A 19,945-nucleotide genomic window follows, 5' to 3' on the forward strand; every position below is an offset into this window, starting at 1 on the left:
TTTTTATTAAAATGGAAAACGCCCAATTTCCCTGAACCCCAAAGACAAATAGAGAAAACATCCCAGAACTGAACCAAAAATAAATGCCCATAAATTCAATCCTATGCAATCTCCAGTATTAAGAAGTCAAAAAAACAAGTCTGCAGAAACCATGATTGAAGTAAAAACATAATGCTGGAGAAATTCAGCTGGTCATACAGTGATCTTTATATAGCAACTCCCTTGAAGAAGGACTCAGGCCCAAAACTTTGATTTATTATCTTTACCTCCTCTGGACACCGTGTGAATTGGCCAGGAATTCAACTGCTAATTACTGACAAACCTTGTTGCGATTCCATGTCTGTGAGTGTTGGAGGCAGTTCTGATTGGGGGTCATCCAGTTCATCTACTGACAATTACAGTCATTGACAAGATGGTGCTGGGGACTGGGACCCATCCAAAATGCAAAGTGAGTTGGGGGGGAGGAGGGGTTGTGGCGTGATTCTGACCTTGGACAAACTCTCAGAGTGCGCAGTTGATTTGGAGGTGGACAGGCAGCCAACTCACCATCTAGAACCAGAGGGAAATAAATGGAATGAGCTGCAGAAGAAACTGGTAAATGCCAGGTTAAAATATAATGCTTAAAGTACATTTAGACAGGTACGTGGAGAGGAAAGTTTTAGACCATAAGATATCAGCAGAAGTAGGCCATTCGGTCTGTCGAGTCTGCTTTGCTATTCTGTTGCGATCTGATCTATTTTCCTTCTCAGCCCCACTCACGTGCATTCAGATACCTATCAATCTTTACCTTAAATACACCCAATGACTTGGCCTCCATAGTCTCCTGTGGTAGCAAATTCCAGAGGTTCACCACTTTCTGGCTAAAGAACAAGGTTTTCCAAGTCAGAGGACAGTGAACCTCTGGAATGTCCTCCTTCTTCAAAAAGCATGGCTTCCTCCCCCCACCATCAACTTGTCCCTCACCAGCATATTTTTGTTGCCCATATATCTGCCCTGGCCCCTCTGCCCCCACATGCAACAAGCACAGGATTCCCCTTCTCCTCAACTACCACCCCTCCAGCCTCCGCATCCAACAAGTCATCCTCTGCCATTTCTGCCACCTCTATGTGATCCTAGCACTAGACAACCCCCTGCCCCCACCTTGGCATCTATCTCTGTGACCGCAGGAGGTGCTCCACTTGTGCCCACACCTCTTCCCTCACCACCATTCGGGACCCCAAACAGTCTATGACTCCATGGAAATTCTAGTTATAAAGTTACTGAAAGGCAGGTATTTCCTTCACAGATTCATTTATGCCCTGTGTTCTGAAATTATTTCCCTAGGTTAATTAAACACAGAACTATCACTGAAGGTATTCTTATTGTATATACTTGTGTAATAGTCAACCCATATAATAGACAACCTCCCCCCCATTCTTGGCCCATCCCAGCTCACAATGCCCCAAAAGTGGATCCTCACCCGGCTGCCTCCCCACCCGAGATCACAACACCCCAACCGCAGATGTTTGCACAAGCCTCCTGCCCACCTGAGCTCCCGATGCCCTGACCACCTGCCCACTTGAGCTTCCAGCACCCCAAATGCAGATCCTCGACCCAGCTGCCCACCCATCCAAGCACCTGATGCCCTGAACGCTGACTTACCATATGGTCCCGGCCATCCAAGCTTCTGACATCTGGAATGATGCGGGTACTTATCGTGGTCAAAAATATGACCCATGTAAAAGTCAACCCCCCCAAATTTGACCCAAAAAATTGGTCCAAAAGACGAGAATTACACGAGTATATACAAGAATTATTTTTCCACATTAAGAGCAAAGTATATATGGCAGAGAGTTAACAATCTGTCTGTGTACTCTGACATTACATCCTTCCATGTCCCCTCTCTCCCTGCTTCACTTCAACAACACTTAATAGATATTGGATTATATGAATTTGTTGCCACACACACAAATACAATGTCCAGATGCACCAAAATTCTTAGTTTCTGCAGCCCACACAGATATACATCATACAACAATTACAGTAATATAAATTAACGGTTAGTGCAACGCTATTTCAGTGCCCATGACCCGGGTTCGAATCTAGTGCTGTCTGTTATGAGTTTGTACATCATTGGAGAGTCTTGAGTCACAGGAAATTGCTGGCAGATTTACTCCCGTGGATGACATTAGTGAGTTAGAAAGGTTTTTGCAACATTCCAGTAATTTCACACACACAGTTGCTGAAACTAGTTTTAAAATAAAATGAACCAGGTTTGCTTATTTACCAGAATTTATGCTGCCATGCTTCAATTCATGTCCCTGGATCATTTGTGCTCACTCCAGGCAGCTGAAAGAACGGACGTTGTGACTAAGAGATATGTTAAAAATTGTAAAATATTCTTTTGGCCCTCCTACAGTTCAGAAAACTGCCCTTTGTCTGTCAGTTGCTGTATCCTGGCCACACTTGCTCAGACACTGTGTCATCTCCAGCCCCCAGTTCACATCCCCCCTCTCCCACATGCTCCACAACACCTACACTCATTACCAAGACCAAATGAGATGCATTGTGGCCCCGTGGAGACACCTAGTGGTAACTGCAGATAAATAATGTGAATTGTCTTTCCATAGACAAGTTTGTGTGGAGTTATACAGGTGGGAAACAGGAACTTCCAAGATTTCAAGATTCTTTCATTGTCATGTAATAAAACAGATGTCTTTGGCTTGGCTTCGCGGACGAAGATTTATGGAGGGGGTAAAGAGTCCACGTCAGCTGCAGGCTCGTTTGTGGCTGACAAGTCCGATGCGGGACAGGCAGACACGGTTGCAGCGGTTGCAGGGGAAAATTGGTTGGTTGGGGTTGGGTGTTGGGTTTTTCCTCCTTTGCCTTTTGTCAGTGAGGTGGGCTCTGCGGTCTTCTTCAAAGGAGGTTGCTGCCCGCCAAACTGTGAGGCGCCAAGATGCACGGTTTGAGGCGTTATCAGCCCACTGGCGGTGGTCAATGTGGCAGGCACCAAGACATTTCTTTAGGCAGTCCTTCTACCTTTTCTTTGGTGCACCACTGTCACGGTGGCCAGTGGAGAGCTCGCCATATAACACGATCTTGGGAAGGCGATGGTCCTCCATTCTGGAGACGTGACCCATCCAGTGCAGCTGGATCTTCAGCAGCGTGGACTCGATGCTGTCGACCTCTGCCATCTCGAGTACTTCGACGTTAGGGATGAAAGCGCTCCAATGGATGTTGAGGATGGAGCGGAGACAACGCTGGTGGAAGCGTTCTAGGAGCCGTAGGTGGTGCCGGTAGAGGACCCATGATTCGGAGCCGAACAGGAGTGTGGGTATGACAACGGCTCTGTATACGCTTATCTTTGTGAGGTTTTTCAGTTGGTTGTTTTTCCAGATTCTTTTGTGTAGTCTTCCAAAGGCGTTATTTGCCTTGGCGAGTCTGTTGTCTATCTCATTGTCGATCCTTGCATCTGATGAAATGGTGCAGCCGAGATAGGTAAACTGGTTGACCGTTTTGAGTTTTGTGTGCCCAATGGAGATGTGGGGGGGCTGGTAGTCATGGTGGGGAGCTGGCTGATGGAGGACCTCAGTTTTCTTCAGGCTGACTTCCAGGCCAAACATTTTGGCAGTTTCCGCAAAGCAGGACGTCAAGCGCTGAAGAGCTGGCTCTGAATGGGCAACTAAAGCGGCATCGTCATATACACAAAATTGCGTTTGGTCAGCCACAGCCAGATCCAAACCCTAAATTTTACCCAAAAGAATGGGTTCACAAAATTTGACTATTGAATGTGTATATATGGTATAACATGGGTATCAAGTATCTGCTCCATTCTGCATCAAAAACCTTCCTCTCAGTTCCAAAGACCATTATTATGGGGCTAAAGTATGATTCCTGGAGTATTTGTGGAGTAGTCACCCTGCCAGGACACTGTGGAAATATCTCCCAGAAGTATGATTAACCATTCAGCAATGAGGGTGATGCCTTGTGTTGCTCAAAACCTCGTGTCAAAAGAAACATTCCAATTTTCTTCACCGAGGATGAATCAGAAACAGCCAGGGATGGAGGACATCAGGGGCAAGTCTTAGAAGGTGGAGAGATGGGGAAAGAACAGTGTGTCTTGGTTAGTACATAGAATTCAGACTTAAAAGCAGACTTAGACCATTTGGCCCATCAAGTCATGGCTGATCTCCTGCCCTTTTCAACCCCATTAGAACATGGAACATTCTCCTCCTTTCTCCCCATAACCCTAACCCTAATCAAGAACCGATCCCCATTTTAAATATGCCCAAAGACTTTGCCTCCACAGCCATCTGGGGAAAAGAATTCCATGGATTCACCATCCTTTATGCTCCAAGTACAGGCCAGCTAGACCAAGACACTCGACCCGCCACCCAGCAGAGAGATCATTAAGTAAGGGGTACATGTTTTACTTAATTGGAGGAAGGGTGACAGGGTTGTTGAGAAAAGCATCTTCACTCGGTGTTGTGGGGTCCTGAAATGAGCACGGAGAGGGCTACAGACTAAGAAGTGAGGGGTGGGATTAACCTGACATCCACCTTTGGTTGACATAGCCATAATGGGCCAAATGGTTGAGGGATGACACCTCATATTTTGTGTGGGTACCCTCCAACCAGATGGCATTAACATCGACGTCTGGTTTCTGTTAGCCTTCCCCATCTCTCCCCTTCCCCATCCTGATTTCTCCTTTTCTCTAGCTCTCTTTCTCTCTCTTTTCTTCTCACTCTGTCTCCTCCAGCTCTGCATTCACAGGGTTAACTCCCCTTCCCGTGATGATTTCTCACCTTTCCTCCACTCTCCGCTCACACACACACACACACACACACACACACACACACACACACACACACTCTCTCACACACTCTCTCACACACACACACAACTTCCCCTCCCTCGATGAATTCTCACCTTTCCAGCACTCTCCTCTCACTCACACACACATGCACACACACCCACACACAAACACACATGCACCCACACACACACACGCACACACACGCACACAAACTCCCCCTCCCTCGATGAATTCTCACCTTTCCTCCACTCTCCTCTCTCTCTCTCTCTCTCTCACACACACACACACACACACACACACACACATACACACACACACACACACACACACACACACACACACACACACACACAGATATATAAGAAGAGGGGGAGAGAGAGAGAGAAAACAAATGTAATAATGTACATTGATTGGAATGTATAGCTATGATTGACACTATGGGTGTGAAAAGACTTTGAATGGTTTTCTTTTTTTTAAATAAATAATTTATTGTGAACAAAGTCTATTTTTGGAAAAAAAATCTTTACCTCCTATGGATGTTGCATGACCTGATGAATTCCTTCAGTATTTCTGTGCTTTCATTACCATTTGGCACATTTAGGCAGGATTCTGACTTAGGAGCACTCGGACATCAACCTGCGGAAGGCAGCTTAACTCCCCTGGTTACTCAGCCAAGCACGTAGACCAGATGAGTGACTCATCATGTCTACGCACCCCCATCACTCTCGTTCCTCACTATTGCCCTCTAGCCCATTTTCTCATCCATGCACTCCCCTTAATCCGTCTGCACTGGGGATATTTACAGCAGCCAATTCGTCGCCCAAGGAGCATGTAATTGGGAGGTGAAGGTGAGCTGGAACATTTGGAGAAAAATCTACTCAGTCACAGAGCAAACACCATATAACCAGCTGGGGTCAGGATCGAACCCGGGCCACTTGAACTGTGAGGTAGGAAGCACTGGAAGAACTCAGCAGGTCATGTAGCCTCCATAGGAAGTGTAATGTGCGTCGAAAGAACCAAAGACTTGTTGATCCAAACCAAGGCTTTATTGAACTAAAAGATTGGAGCATATCACAAGTAGGTCGACCAGTCCTGTTCTGGCTAGGAGCAATCCTTTAAGACCTGCCAGTAGGTGAGGCTACACTCTCAGCCAATCACAGTCATCCTACACTACCATCTGTACATATGTACATATACACATTGGTGATAGAATCTGTACTGTCACAGGAAGTAAAACGCAATCAACGTTTTGGGCCTGGGCCCTTAATCGGGGATGTGGAAAAGTAGGCAGGCATCTGAATAAAAAGATGGTGAGAAGAGGGAAGCAGAAGAGGGAGGAAGGAGCAGGGGAAGGACTGCAGTCTAACAGGCAGGGGTGCAGTCCTTCAGGAGCACACAGGAGTGCCGCTCCGGCACCTCTCAAAAAGAGGCAGGGAATTTAAACGACTGTAGTGGGGATGGAACAGCAGCACCAGCGGCCGTGTCTAAAACACAGCAGGGATTTTAGGGAAGCGGGAGATGGGGTGTGCTAGGGGAAAGTGCATGCATGGTTCAGGTGCACATGACATCAGATAACCGGGGAGTTTGGCGCCATCATCGTTTCCAGCTCCTCTGATGAAAGCACATGCTCAGGAGCAGGAGAGAGGAAGAAACTAAAGAGACAAACAATGGAAAAATGACTAACAGAAACAGTAAAATGAAAGAGAGAATGGGCCCTAGTGAAGTCGGGGGAGGGTGGGGATTCTGGGGAAGCGGGGGGCCAGGGAAGCCGGGGAAGGGGGGGGCCGGAAAGCCAGGAGGGGCGTGCGGCCATGGAAGCCGGGTCAGGGGAAGCTGAACACGGGGGTCTAGGGGGAAGTCAAAGCCAGGGGTTTGGGGGAAGCCAAAGCTGGGGGCCCAGGGGGATGCTGAAACCAGGGGGCTTGGGGGAAGCTGGAGCCAGGGCTCAGGGGGAAGCCGCAGCTGGGTCAGCAATAGTTCCTCCAAGTTGTGGGTGATCTCAGTCTGGAAGTGCATGAGACCATGATCAGACATGTTGGCAAAGGAATAGGTTGCGGCCCACGTGACTATTGACCACAAAATTAAAATGTATCTCATTGGAGGACAAAACACTGGTCAATACCATTGCTCTTTGGAAGTTTTGTTCAAGGTTTTAAGCATGTTAAGGAAAGGTCAGTAGCCCTGTGGACTCTGGTCATCCTAAACTGTTTCCCTGACAATAAATTATCTTTGAAATCCAACCAAAGATGCATTAACACTGGACAACATTTTTTTTTTTCAAATGTTTGCTCCCTGAAATAAAATTGTCGATTATGAAAGACAGCTTCAAGGTGAACACAAAGATAGTTTCATTTGCTGTATCACGTTGCAAGATGGAGAAACATTAAATTAACTTTTATTGAACTTAGCATGTTTAATGGTATAATGATGCTGAGACATTGTGTTAGATCAACTGACCTAAAAATGTTTCACTGCAGATTTTCGTTTGCACTCAGCATCTGATGTCTCTCGTGTCAGGGTCCAACAATAGTCAGCCAGCACTGATGGATTCCAGTTGCTCTGATACCACTTTTCCATGGTCGCAATGACCCTATGAAACCTTACACCATGTTTGTCACTGACTGCACCAAGATCAGCAGGGAAGGAGTTCAAGTGAGAATGCAGAAACTGAACTTTTGATGACATGTGTGTACTGCATAGTTTTGCATGCTTGAAGCAGATGTAAAATATGACAGGAAATCACAAAAAATAAATTATATCTAGAAAGCAGTACGTGATAGGAAAATTTTAGGGTGATTTTCATGAACAGCTGCCCAAAATCCATAAAATGTACCCAAAAGTGTTCAGGAAGCAAAATCTTCGTTGTCCAGTCTAATCAAACAAGCCACCCAATTCATGCACAGCCAACTCCCACATCTCAAAATGGTAGAATTCAACTATTTTTAAAGCTAATTCTAAGCGTAATATTCTTTTAAACCTAATGAAGAAAATCCTGATTAAAATAACTCCCTAGCTGTGAAGATAATTTGTTTTTAGTCTTTTGAAATCCAACTGATGGGAATGGCAAGGTACAAACTGAAAGGAAATTTGATTAATGAAATGTCAAGTTCCTGACAAGACTGCAACTCCTGCTTCTTAGAAACTTCAGCTGCGTGCTTATCACAAGGCAGCTCTTTGTAACAAGCAAGGCTCAGCAGAGTCTTTGTCAAAAACTTTATGGGGTTTCATGCATTTCACTCTTCTCCAACACTTGGAGGGGGTCATCCCTTAAATTCCACAGTATCCCCGATATCTTCCTCACCTCTCGTTTCGCGACTCCACCCTGCACACGGCATCTTTTAGCTGCTCCTGTTGGGGTAGAGCTAGAGGAGTATCAGAGCCAGGACCACCAGGCAGTGAGAATGCTGAACGACCAAAGGAACTGCTCGCACTAACTATCTGAGATTCTCGCCTGCACAAAACAATATTTAATTATTTATTTGAACAGATGAAATACTTGTTCTGTGTATGTATTTTTTATCTGTATGGTGGTATAACTGCATGTTTTTCATTGAGGACTGGGGAACGCTGTTTTGTTGGGTTGTGCTTGACAATAAACTTGAGACTTCAGAATTCAGAGGCTGCTGGCACAGTTGGCAACATCGTGCATTGTTGGTTCAGGCCCATCACCGGAGACGTGAGCACAGATTGGGAGGCTGCTTCTTGCTGCATTGCACAGCTGGAGATGCCGTTTCTCCGATGAAGCATTAAAACATGGTCCCCTCTGGCCCCTGAGTCAAATGGGAAAGATTCGGCAGCCTCCGATATTACCCGTCACCTGAACTGTATCATCTGTTCATCATCATGAGAATATCTTTGGGGATTTGCCACATTACTAATGTTAACAAAAAGGAACTAAACTTCCATGAAGACATCATTTGGCTGCAAAGCAAGTTGGAATGTCCTGGGGTTGAGTACAGTACTCTGGAAAACAGGACAGATAAAAGATGAATAAATAGTTTGATCTAAAAGACTGTAATAAATAAGAACGGAATAACATCTTCTAATAATCCATGCGAGGTTAAAGGATCAAATTAACATGGATTTGGTAATTACATACAGTAGAAAGAACCCTGATTATATGTCAGTTCTGAGTGAAGGGATCTTAACCCCAGTGGAGTGCAGGATGAGGCGAAACTCGAAAATCTTTGGACACTGCAATTGTAGGAAAAACGCAGAAAGGCTGGAGGAACTCAGTCAGTCTTGCAGTGTCCATAGGACGCAAAGGTGTATTCCCAACATTTCGGGCCTGAGCCCTTCCTCAAGGTGTGAGCAAAATGCAAGAAGGTGTCTGAGTTAAAAGGAAGGGCAGGGAGAGGAGGATTACAGACCAACAGACAAACAAATGTTAGCTGGATATGGAGAGGAGACCAGGAGAGAGGAAAGATGAGAATTGTTGGGGGTGAAGCATAAAAGTCTGCAGATGCTATGATCGTAGGAGTCAATCTCACAGCATCCATAGGAGGTAAAGAAATCTTACTGACATTTAGGGCCTGAGCCCTTCTTCAAGGGGAAGCAGGGAGGGTTTGGCCCTGTGAATACAGAACGAGGATAAAGGAGACAGGGGGAAAGGGAAGAGAGATAGAGAGACAGTGAGAGGAAAGGAAACATAAGGAAAGGTGGGGAGGGGAGGGGGGGAGGTCAAACAGAAACCAGAGAAGTTGATATTAATGCCACCCGGCTGGAGGATTCCCACATGGAATGAGCTGTTGTTCCTCAAGCTTGGCAGTACTTGAGACCATGGACAGTCATGTCGGAAAGGGAATGGGTGAGGAATTGAAAAGGGTGGCCACTGGGAGATCCAAGCTGTTACAGAGGACAGAGCTGAGGTGCTCAACAAGGCGATCTCCAAATCTGCCCCCAGCCTCTCCAGTGTAGAGGAGATCACAACGGGAGCATCGGATGCAAATGACCCCTACAGATTCACAAATGAAGTGTTACTTCACTTGGAAGGACTGTTTGGGGCCCCGAATGGTAGTGAGGTAGGAGGTGTGGGCACGTGCAGTCACAGGGGTAGATGAAACACGAAAATCTACTGTGATCGAAGGACCCTGCCTGATTTTTGCTCATGATGAAGGGCTTAGGCATGAAAAGGTCGTTATCTATCTTTACCTCTTATGGATGCTGCAAGATTGGCTAAGTTCCTCCAACATTTTTGCGTTTTTCTTGAACTCCCCACTTGTTCATTGTAGCGTGTCGAATGACTCGAAGACTTGTTCACTCAAACCAAGGCTTTAATCAGCAAAAGACTGGAGTGTATTACATCGAGGTCGACCAGTCCAGACTGACCTGGGTCTGGTTAGGAGCACCCCTTTATGACCTGCCAGTTGGCGTGGATACGGCTCTCAGCCAATCACAACAGCTATATGCAAATATATACATTGGAGATAGTATTATGTGCCATCACACTCATTTAATTAACAAGCTCTGCTCACTGGCAAGGGATAGCTTCCATTCCGCAAACGTCTTATCGTTTCCAGCCATGGCAGAGGAATAATCACTTTCTCTGGGATGGTCAGCAATGAGCACCTCTTCATATTTAACCACTAAATCCAAAGTCTCCCTGCTTCTGTTCTGACCTTCGTCCCACTGAAGCAATTTCCGACAGGTTTTCATCTCACTGTGGAGATGTGTCTTATGGTAGAATACAAAAGCAGCTACTTTATGGAGAACTGATTGAGGGCAATTGGTCATGTGGTGACAGAAAAAGAGATTTGGAGAGTGTCTTGGAACATCCATGAAGGGTGATGCACACCACCAGGAGCAACAAGTATTGGGGTGTACCTGCTGAAGAGGTGGACCTCTTCATAAGGAACTGCGAATGGAGGAAGCAAAGAGGAAAAGAAAACCTGAAACATCAAGAACCACTGTAGCCTGTGCAAAAATATCTTTCAACTCCAGATTGGCTTAACCGGTCACCTTCATGAGCACAACCACACTCAAGGCTCGATGTCATGGAGTTACTCAACAACGAGCCGATGAACAACAACAGTTCTCCCAGTGGGGAGGGTCATTCATGGCAACATATCTTGGCAATGTACTCAATGATGTTACCAAAATTAACCCCATAAGTCAGATAATGCTTTGAAAAATTCTCAGGGACATTTTTGTTCTATTCATTTCTGACAATAGCTCAGCAGTTAGAGCACTGGTCTTGTAAACCAGGGGTCGCGAGTTCATTCCTCACTGGGGTCTCATTTCTGTGAGGGGCGCTTGAGAAAGTGGCAACTCTCTGTCTTCCTTATGCTAAACAAAGTTAAAGAATTTCATGTATGTTACATTCTAAATGTAGTGTTATGTGACAATAATGGAACCTTTACCTTTATATTAAATTTAGGCATTCAGCATGGTAACAGATCCTTCTGGACCACGAGCCTGTGATAGTACAGATTCTATCACCAATGTGTATATGTACATATGTACAGATGGTAGTGTAGGATGACTGTGATTGGCTGAGAGTGTAGCCACACCCACTGGCAGGTCTTAAAGGATTGCTCCTAGCCAGACCAGGTCATTCTGGACTGGTCGACCTACTTGTGATATGCTCCAGTCTTTTAGTTAATAAAAGCCTTGGTTTGGATCAACAAGTCTTTGGTTCTTTCGACGCGCATTACAGAACCTATGCCCAACAAATACACCAATGAAACTATAACCACCGAACATTTTGAAGGGTGGAAGCAGACCAGAGCACCTAGAAGAAACCCACACAGACATGGAGAGAACGTCCAAACTCCTTACAGACAGGACCGGATTCGAACCGGGGTCATGGGGTCTGTGCTAACTGCTATGCTAGCCACACTGCCTACGACCGTAATCATGGAGCCTCTCACGTGGATACAATTCTGGAGCTGTTGCAAATTTTGTAGGTGACAGTGTCGCTGGCTTGACCAGTCCTGAACTGCCAATTTGGACATCCGCAGTCCTCCTGACGAAGGTACTCCCACGGTGCTATTGGGAAAGGAGTTCCAGGAGTTTGAAGTATCAGCAATGTGAGCAAAGAAACAACCGGCTGTTCGAGCAGAATCAGTGAGAGTAAAATAATGGGTGGTATGGTTAACGTAACAGCTAGCACGACACTATTACAGCGCCAATGATCCAGGTTCAAATCTGGTGCTGTCTGTAATGAGTTTGTACATTCTCCCCGTATCTGTGTGGGTTTCCTTCGGGCGCTCCGATTTCCTCCCACCCTTCAAGACATATGGAGGTTGTAGGTCTTTAACTGTGCTGTATGTCTAAATTTAAAACACTTAAATTTAAACATTTTAAAATTTCGGGATGCAACTCTTGATCAAGATCCTTCTCGCACAGATGCTGTTTGACCTGCTAAGTTCCTCCAGTGGATTGCATTTTGCTCCAGATTGCAACATCTGCAGTCTCTGGTGTGTTTCCAAGTGAAGATGGCGTGCCATCTGGAGTGCTCTTGCAAAGATTGCCATGCACCTGTTACCTTTAACTTGCAAGGCTATGGGGAAGAGCTTACAAGGAGTGTTTGAAGAGGGTTGGGCTGTACTGAAAGAAATATAGAAGAATAAGAGAGGATTTCTGCAATCATTTAAAACTTTGAGAGGGTAAATGCTGAGAGAGCATTAGTCATTGTTGGGAAATTAGATTTACTTAATAAAAGCCAGAAGTAAATGAAAAACTAATCTCGCTATAAATTTAATCCCTTTACCTGAGTACATGGGTGCCAAATTTGTAAAAACATAGAAATATTTATTTCTTAGATTATAAGTAATTTTTTCCAAAGGGATACAACTTTGAATTTCACCATGCCACCTTGGCAATGTTAAAGATATATCCAATTTCCAAGTAATTGCAATACATTTTCTCGCAACTGCTGATGTTAATTTAACAAGTTTCAATTGATAAATTGATACTTTCAATTTAAGAATTGTACCTTCAATATTTCCTAATAAAAACATATCAGGATTTAACAGAAAACTACCTCCTGTAACTTGTTGCAGAAAATTACTTATTGACACCCAAAAGGGTCTTACATTTGGACAAGACCATGTTGAATGTATGAAAGATCCTACATCCTCATCACATCTAAAACATTGATCTGATAAATCTGGTTTAGGAGTTCCTTAATTAATGAATATATCAAAGAGATTTTTTTTGACATTCCCAATCCTAATAAGAAGTTCTACCTCAGTACAAATAGACAAAAACAGTGCTTGCCCTAATTTATCTTTCAAATATGCCCTTAATTGAAAATAACAAAAAAGAGTAGTTCGTGGTATATCATATTTATTCCTCAATTGTTCAAATGACATTAATTGTCCTCTCTCATAGCACATCAACAATTCCATGTATTTAAGAACTGATTATCTCTTGAAAAGATCAAAAGAGGATTAATCAATGGCAATTTAGGTGATAAAGACCCTCCACCAATATCTTGATTCGTTTTATTCCAAATGTTGAGTAAAGGCTTCAATAGTGGTTTGTCCTTAACAGCAACCAACAATTTTGATTCCCACTTATATATAAATTCTTCTGATTTCTTTTCTCCAATTTTGTTCAGTTCCACGTGAACTCAAGCCAGTTTTACATTTTCAAATAGAGAAGCAAGGAATCTCATCAAAAAGACAATCTGTAAGTGTAGTTTTGGAATCAATGAAGGGCCCATTTATAATGTCAAGTTTCAAAATAAATTAGTTTGATATTTACCTCAGTTTGTTTGTGCTAGCATGAATGAGCAAGTGGTATTTAAAAAAAATGTTATTCATTTTTCATTTATTCAACATGTTGTACAAAATTAATTTTTTAATCATGCAAACGAATAGAATCCCCTTGCACAATCTACTTTGATTTCGATGGTGCCAATATTCAATTTTAGATTGAAAGTTTATTAGTGCGTTAAAGTAATCTTGACACTGTACCTATTACAAAGAACAAGTGTAAAATTAAGGGTCACAAAACAGTAATAAACTACAATGTGAACAATTAAAAAAAAAATCATTATCCAGGGCCGAAATTCATAAGATGCTAAAATACAATCAAAGCAGCTCCAAAAGAAATTTCTTATCAAATTTGGTAATCTAATGATCTCCAATGAAGTGCCTTGTGATGTTTTGCTTTGTATCTTTAAGCAAATATTGCCAATGTACATTTTCTGACAACATTACATATTAAATTATCCACATTTGTAATGAAAACTTTATAAACTTGTCAAACTATTTTTGCACTTTATCCCAGACATGGTGCTGCAGCATTTCTTGCAGGCGGGTGTAATGACTGCAAGACAAATTTAGTTGTAACTTGCTATTGCAAAATGCATACAAATTATACTATGGACAGAATTTATAATTTTAATTTGGGTAGATCCTATTTCTGAACCTCTGCTCCAATTATTTCTTGCTCTCCAATTGTACTTCACTTGAATTAAAATCAAAACATCAGGTTTATATGATATTGACTATTATAAAACAGGCCAAATTAACATGTGCAGTTCTATGCACTTTTTCCTGATATGTACCCAAAATTTGTTAAAGGCAGGCTACAAGAATTTCTTCATTCAAAAATAATGTCTACATTGCATGAAAAAAAGTAAAGAAATCTGCATATCTCTGCCGAACTGCAGACATGTTGAACTTTACTCTTCTGTCTTATATTTGTAGTAGGAACTTGAGTGAAATTGTGCTTCAAGTACATTTCAAAGAAAGCCAATTCTGAGTTTCCATATTTGCTCTTTGATTTGGAAACTTCTAAGAGCCATAATTAGCTTCATCAAAAGCTTTCCTGGCACGCTTCAATTCTTCATTCATTTCAGTAGATCTTTCACTCTTGCAAACTTCCTGGGATCTTTACGAATGAGAAAGACAATATCTTCTACTTGAACTCGGCCCTGACGTCCTATTGACATGGTCTTATGTGTCATTTCAGTGATAAATTCTATGACAAGATCTTCCAGGATGTCCTCTGATTCAGTATAAGGATTCTGGTCATCGCCAAAACCATATATCATACATCTCAGTTCCTTAGAAAATAATCTTTTTCTCCTTCCTTGTCCACCCTCTGCACCACTTCCACTTTCTTCCACATCTTCATCAAATGCTGGCTCCTCGTCCTCATCAGCTATCTTTCTTGGTGACGGGTCTCAGTCCATCAATAAACAAGTAGTATTGAGGTGAGTTACTGGTGGAGCTCCAACCTCCCATTTGCAAGTTACCAAGGCTGTGTCTATATTTCAGACTGCAGCCACTAAATAGAAAGAATCAGAAATGTTATTTCCTACTTTTTTCTGCTGCCTGTCTGATTGTAAATATGGAGGTAATTTCAGTAATGCTTTGTACTTCAGACACACCCCATGGTTTTCTTTATTGGAAGCCAGAAGTGGTAATATTCACTGAACTGATTACATGTCTTGCATTACAACTCTGGTCTGCTTCTTTCAGATCACTGATTAATTCCTTCTTACTGATCTACAAGAGCTGGTGTGAAATTTCGGTGTAGAAAACCCTGTCAAAGGTAATAGACACAGTCCACTATCTACAGGGAGCGTTGCCGTCGCAGAGCAGCAGTAATCATCAAGGATCCACACCATCCACACATTCTGTTCTCACTGCTGCCATCAGGAAAGAGGTATAGGTGCCCCAAGACTTGCACCACCAGGTTCAATTACAGCTGGAACCCCTCCACCATCAGACTCCCTAACAACCAACTCAATCAGAGACTTCTTTAAGGACTCTTACTTGTGCACTTTTGTTCTCTCCATATTGCACAGTCAGTTTGTTTACATTTGTTATCTGTTTACAGTTCTTTGTTTGTTTACATGTTTATGCTATGTACAGTTTATTTTTTGCACTACTAATTAGAGGTAATGTGGTAAACCACTGTCATGTATAATTATCTGGTCAAGCACACTGGTTGTAACTGTGATCGCTCCCCACAGGCTCCTGTATAAAGGAGACTGCTCCACAGCCCCCTGTTACTCAGTGCAGGACAGCTGAACTGTAGGGATATGCTAAATTCTCAAGTGAATAAAAGCCTATTGGTTTCTCTACAATAGTCTTCGAGTGATTGATGGTGCATCAGGTAATTCTGCCTGGCCCTCAGGAGAAAGGAATCTCAGGGTTGTATGTAATGTCATGTATGTGATGTCTGACAATAAATTTGAAACCCTAAGCCTTGCCTTAGCTCTGTTGAACTTTCCTTCCTTAAGATACTCCCTGAATGTAATCTTTCTGATCAAACAGAAAGGTCTTCTGATCTCAGATTACAGGTTTATTGGTAGTGCAAAAAACTGTACTCAAGAAGGTATGTACATGTAAACAAATAAATGTAAACAAACTGACAGTGCAATACAGAGAGTAAAACATTTAATAAAGTGCAAAAGTTTTTAAATGAATCCCTGATTGAGTTTGTTGTTGAGGAGTCTGATGGTGGAGGGGGAGCAGTTGTTCCTGAACCTGGTGGAGCGAGTCTTGTGGCACCTAATCCTCCTTCCTGATGGCAGCATTGAGAAAAGAGTGTGTGCTGGTTGATGTGGATCCATAAATGATTGCTGCTCCTCTCCGACAGGAATAGCTGGATAAGAATTAGGCATTGTGCTATCATTCTGAAAGCTGAGAGTGTTCAATGTCTTTGGACAAAGCATTTGGAAGATTAAAGCTGCCTTATAATGATTTATACTTGAACGGCACATGGGTGAGTCTATATAGTTATTGGAATAATGATCCCAGATATAATTAGAAGTGTGATTTACTTCCTGCCGTATTCATTGTGTTTGGTGTAGATTAATATTTCATTTGTGCGCAGTGAGTTGATTGAAGGTCATGGATGAATTGGTGCCAGTATATCGCCTGGCTTTGTGTTTAATGATCGAGCTGAGAATAATGTGACAACAAACAGGTGAAGATATAATGGCCCAAGAGTTAAATCACTCCCCAGCAGCGGTGATCTTGACATAACTTAAACCCAGTTCTGTGCCTTAAAAACCAATGCTCCTAATATATGGTATATGGCTGTTTCAGCTTATGTTTTTGAACGTGCAGGAACACAGAGACCTGGAGGATTACATTTTCAAATCTTTGAAGTTGGTAACATTAGTTGAGGAGGTTGTTTATTCAAGTGAAACACGCGTGAATCATGGCTTTAATTATAGAGCAGATGTAAAATTGGCAAGTCAATTTTAGTGTCATCCGACTGCACAAGTACAACCCGACAAAACAGTGTTCTCCAGTCCTCAGTGCCAAACCCACAGACACACATCCAGACATAAGGCACATCCAGACAAACAATACATATGCAGGTCAAGTATTCAGCTCTGCGTATAAATAATTAAATAACTGTTACTTCCTGAATATGAGAGTCTCAGATGGTTTGTGTGAGCAGGTCCTTTGGCCATTCATCACTCTCACTGCCTGGTACTGCTGGCTCTAATACTCAATTTGTAAATCCCTGGTTAGACCTCACCTGAATTAATGTAGCCAATTCTTGGCACCATACTTCAGGAGGGATGTAATGGTATTGGAGAGCATATGGAGGATTTTTTTTTTGGATTGGTATCCAGAGGTTCTGTGATACTGGGATTGTTAGCCTTGCCGACGACACCATGGTCAGCAGAAGAATCACAGATGGCAATGTGGAAGTGTACAGAAGGGAGATAGATCAGCTGGTTGAGTGAATCATTACATACCAGGGTGAACAATCTCAGCTTCTTCAGCTTTTTTGCATAAATGGGCACGACTGTGTGGCCAGGCACAATTTTAATGCCATCTACAAGTTTTCTGATGACAGTATACAGTTATCAATAGATTCACAAATGGGAATGAGGAAACATACAAGAGGGAGAAAGGCAAAACCAAGGAGATGATTGTGGACTTCAGGAGGGAGTCATGGGAACATGTCCCAGTCCTCATTGAGGGCTCAGTAGTGGATAGGGTCAAGAACAACAAATTCCTGGATGTCAACATCTCCGAGGATCTGTCCTGGAGCCTCCATGTTGATCCAATCACAAAGAAGGTTCGCCAGCGGCTATACTTTGTGACGTGCATGAGGAGGTTCGGTATGTCACCAAAGACTCTTGTAAACTTCTACAGGTGCACTGCAGAGAGTATTTTGAGTGGTTTCATCACTGCCTAGTATGGAGGCACCAACTCTTAAGGCAAGAATAAACTCCATAGGGTTGTTAACTCGACCTGCAACATCACAGGGACCAGACTTCACTCCATCGAGGACATCCACATGAGGTGGCATTTTAAAAAAGCAGCTTCTATCCTTGAAAGACCCCAGGCCATGCCCTCTTCACTCTGCTACCATCGGGGAAAAGATACAGGAGCCTAAAGACGAGCACTCAGTGGCACAAAGTCAGCTTCTTCCCCACTGCCATCGGATTCCTGAATAATCAATGAACCAGAGACACTGCCTTACTTTTCATCCACCACTGTTTTTATTATTATTTTATTTTTTATGGTAACATCATAAAATGTTTATAATTTGAATGTTCGCTGCTGGAAACACTGAATTTCATGACTTGTTCACGACAATAAATCCTGATTCTGATTCTGAGGTTTGAATCTGAGAACTGCTGAAGGGAAAATTTGAAGTAAATTTTGTTTTTTATTTCCACAGTAACAGGCCTGTCCAGCCCATGAGCCCGTGCTGTCCAAATACACCAATTTGACCAATTAAGCTTTGTCTTTGGAAGGTGGGAGGAAATTGGAGCACCTGAAGAAAAACCCATGGGTGATGCAGCAGAACATACAAACTCCTTACAGACAAGGCAGGATTTGAACTGGGACGGAGGGGCTCCCGAGGGGTCTCGGGTGCTAAAGGATTCCTAATTGTGTCAGAGGTGTGCATCTGGAGCTCGGGTTGCCGAGGATTTGGGTGAAGGCTGTGTAGCTGCAGGTGAATCCATGGACAGTTGGTGACTCTGAAGGGACTCTCTTTTTCTGGCTGTAATGGATGCCAAGCAATTTCTGCTGATGGCAAATCTTTGTCTGCCTTATGGCTGACTAAATGCAAATTTGTGTAATATTACATGACAATAAGAGAATCTGGAATAATAGCGTTATGCTAACCGTGGTGCCCAAATTTTGCAGACAATGGCAATCTAAAGAAAAACCCAGAAAAATGCAGAATGTCAAGCATCTTCTTCGGAGGGAAAAACATGGTTGACATCTTGGTTTGGGTAAAGCACATTTGACCTGAAGCATTCCTCCTGCCGCTGCTGCTTAACCTCCAGACTGTCCCCAAAATATCACATGACCTCCTGTAATGGACTTAACTCCTCACCTTGTTACTCCCAAATGACTGGATATTAATTTGGGCACTGGCGAGCCTCTCAGAGCACAGAACATGGATTTTCATTGGCCAAAGGTGTACAGATATCATATCATCAGTTTTAGAGACGTTTATTGCCCAATTGGAGGAGCATGCTCCCTTTAGCCAAGTGCAAAACCCTCCGTGCATTCTTTGCACAAAGTGAGTCCAAATAGCCAATCAAAAAGCAAACAACAGAGAAGAGATGGAGAATCTCGTGAAATGGTGCGAGAGTAACAACCTGAGTCTCAATGTGGACAAGACAAAGGATTTGATTATGGATTTCACGAATGACCACCCTCCACTACACATCAACATCTCTATAGTCGAGAGAGTGGAGAGCACCAGGTTCCTTGACTATTGACCTATCGTGAGCGCACACTTGTCAGGAAGGCATAACAACTCCATTTCCTGAGAGGACTGAAGCGGGCAAGGCTACAGGCCACCATTATGCCAACCTTCCGTAGCGGTTCTATCGAGAGCGTCCTGGCCGGCTGAATCACAGTGCGGCAGAGAAATGGATCAGAGGTCAATCCACAGGACCATCAGAGTGGCAGTGAAGATCACTGGGATCTCCCTCCTCCTGCATTGATGTAATCTACTAGGATTGTTGTCTGAAAAGTCTGTGCAAAATCATTGAGGACTCCTTCCGCCCTGCACACAGCATCTTTCAGCAGCTCCCAGTGATGCAGGAGGATCAGAGCCAGCACCACCAGGCTGAGGAACAGCTTTTTCCCACGGGCAGTGAGAACGCTGAATGACCACGGGAACTGCTCACACTGACCCTCCGGACTCTCACATTTATGAAACAATCTTTAGTTATTTGAGCAGATGAAATAC

The 19,945-nt window shown here is 43.3% G+C and overlaps 1 long non-coding RNA gene and 1 pseudogene across 1 annotated transcript; both read right to left on the minus strand.

The window, feature by feature from the left end:
- Positions 1-253: 253 nt before the first annotated feature.
- Positions 254-10,147, minus strand: LOC138737454 (uncharacterized). Its single transcript, XR_011340933.1, has 3 exons — positions 9,950-10,147; positions 8,100-8,761; positions 254-549 (listed from the first exon to the last, which is right to left on the minus strand). It is a non-coding gene; the product is annotated as an uncharacterized lncRNA (long non-coding RNA).
- A 4,300-nt stretch (positions 10,148-14,447) lies between these two features.
- LOC138737455 (transcription initiation factor TFIID subunit 13 pseudogene) lies at positions 14,448-14,945 on the minus strand (annotated as a pseudogene).
- Between the last annotated feature and the right edge of the window lie 5,000 nt (positions 14,946-19,945).

The sequence above is a fragment of the Narcine bancroftii genome, chromosome 6 (assembly GCF_036971445.1).
Source record: "Narcine bancroftii isolate sNarBan1 chromosome 6, sNarBan1.hap1, whole genome shotgun sequence".
In the NCBI taxonomy this organism is placed as follows: Eukaryota; Metazoa; Chordata; class Chondrichthyes; order Torpediniformes; family Narcinidae; genus Narcine; species Narcine bancroftii.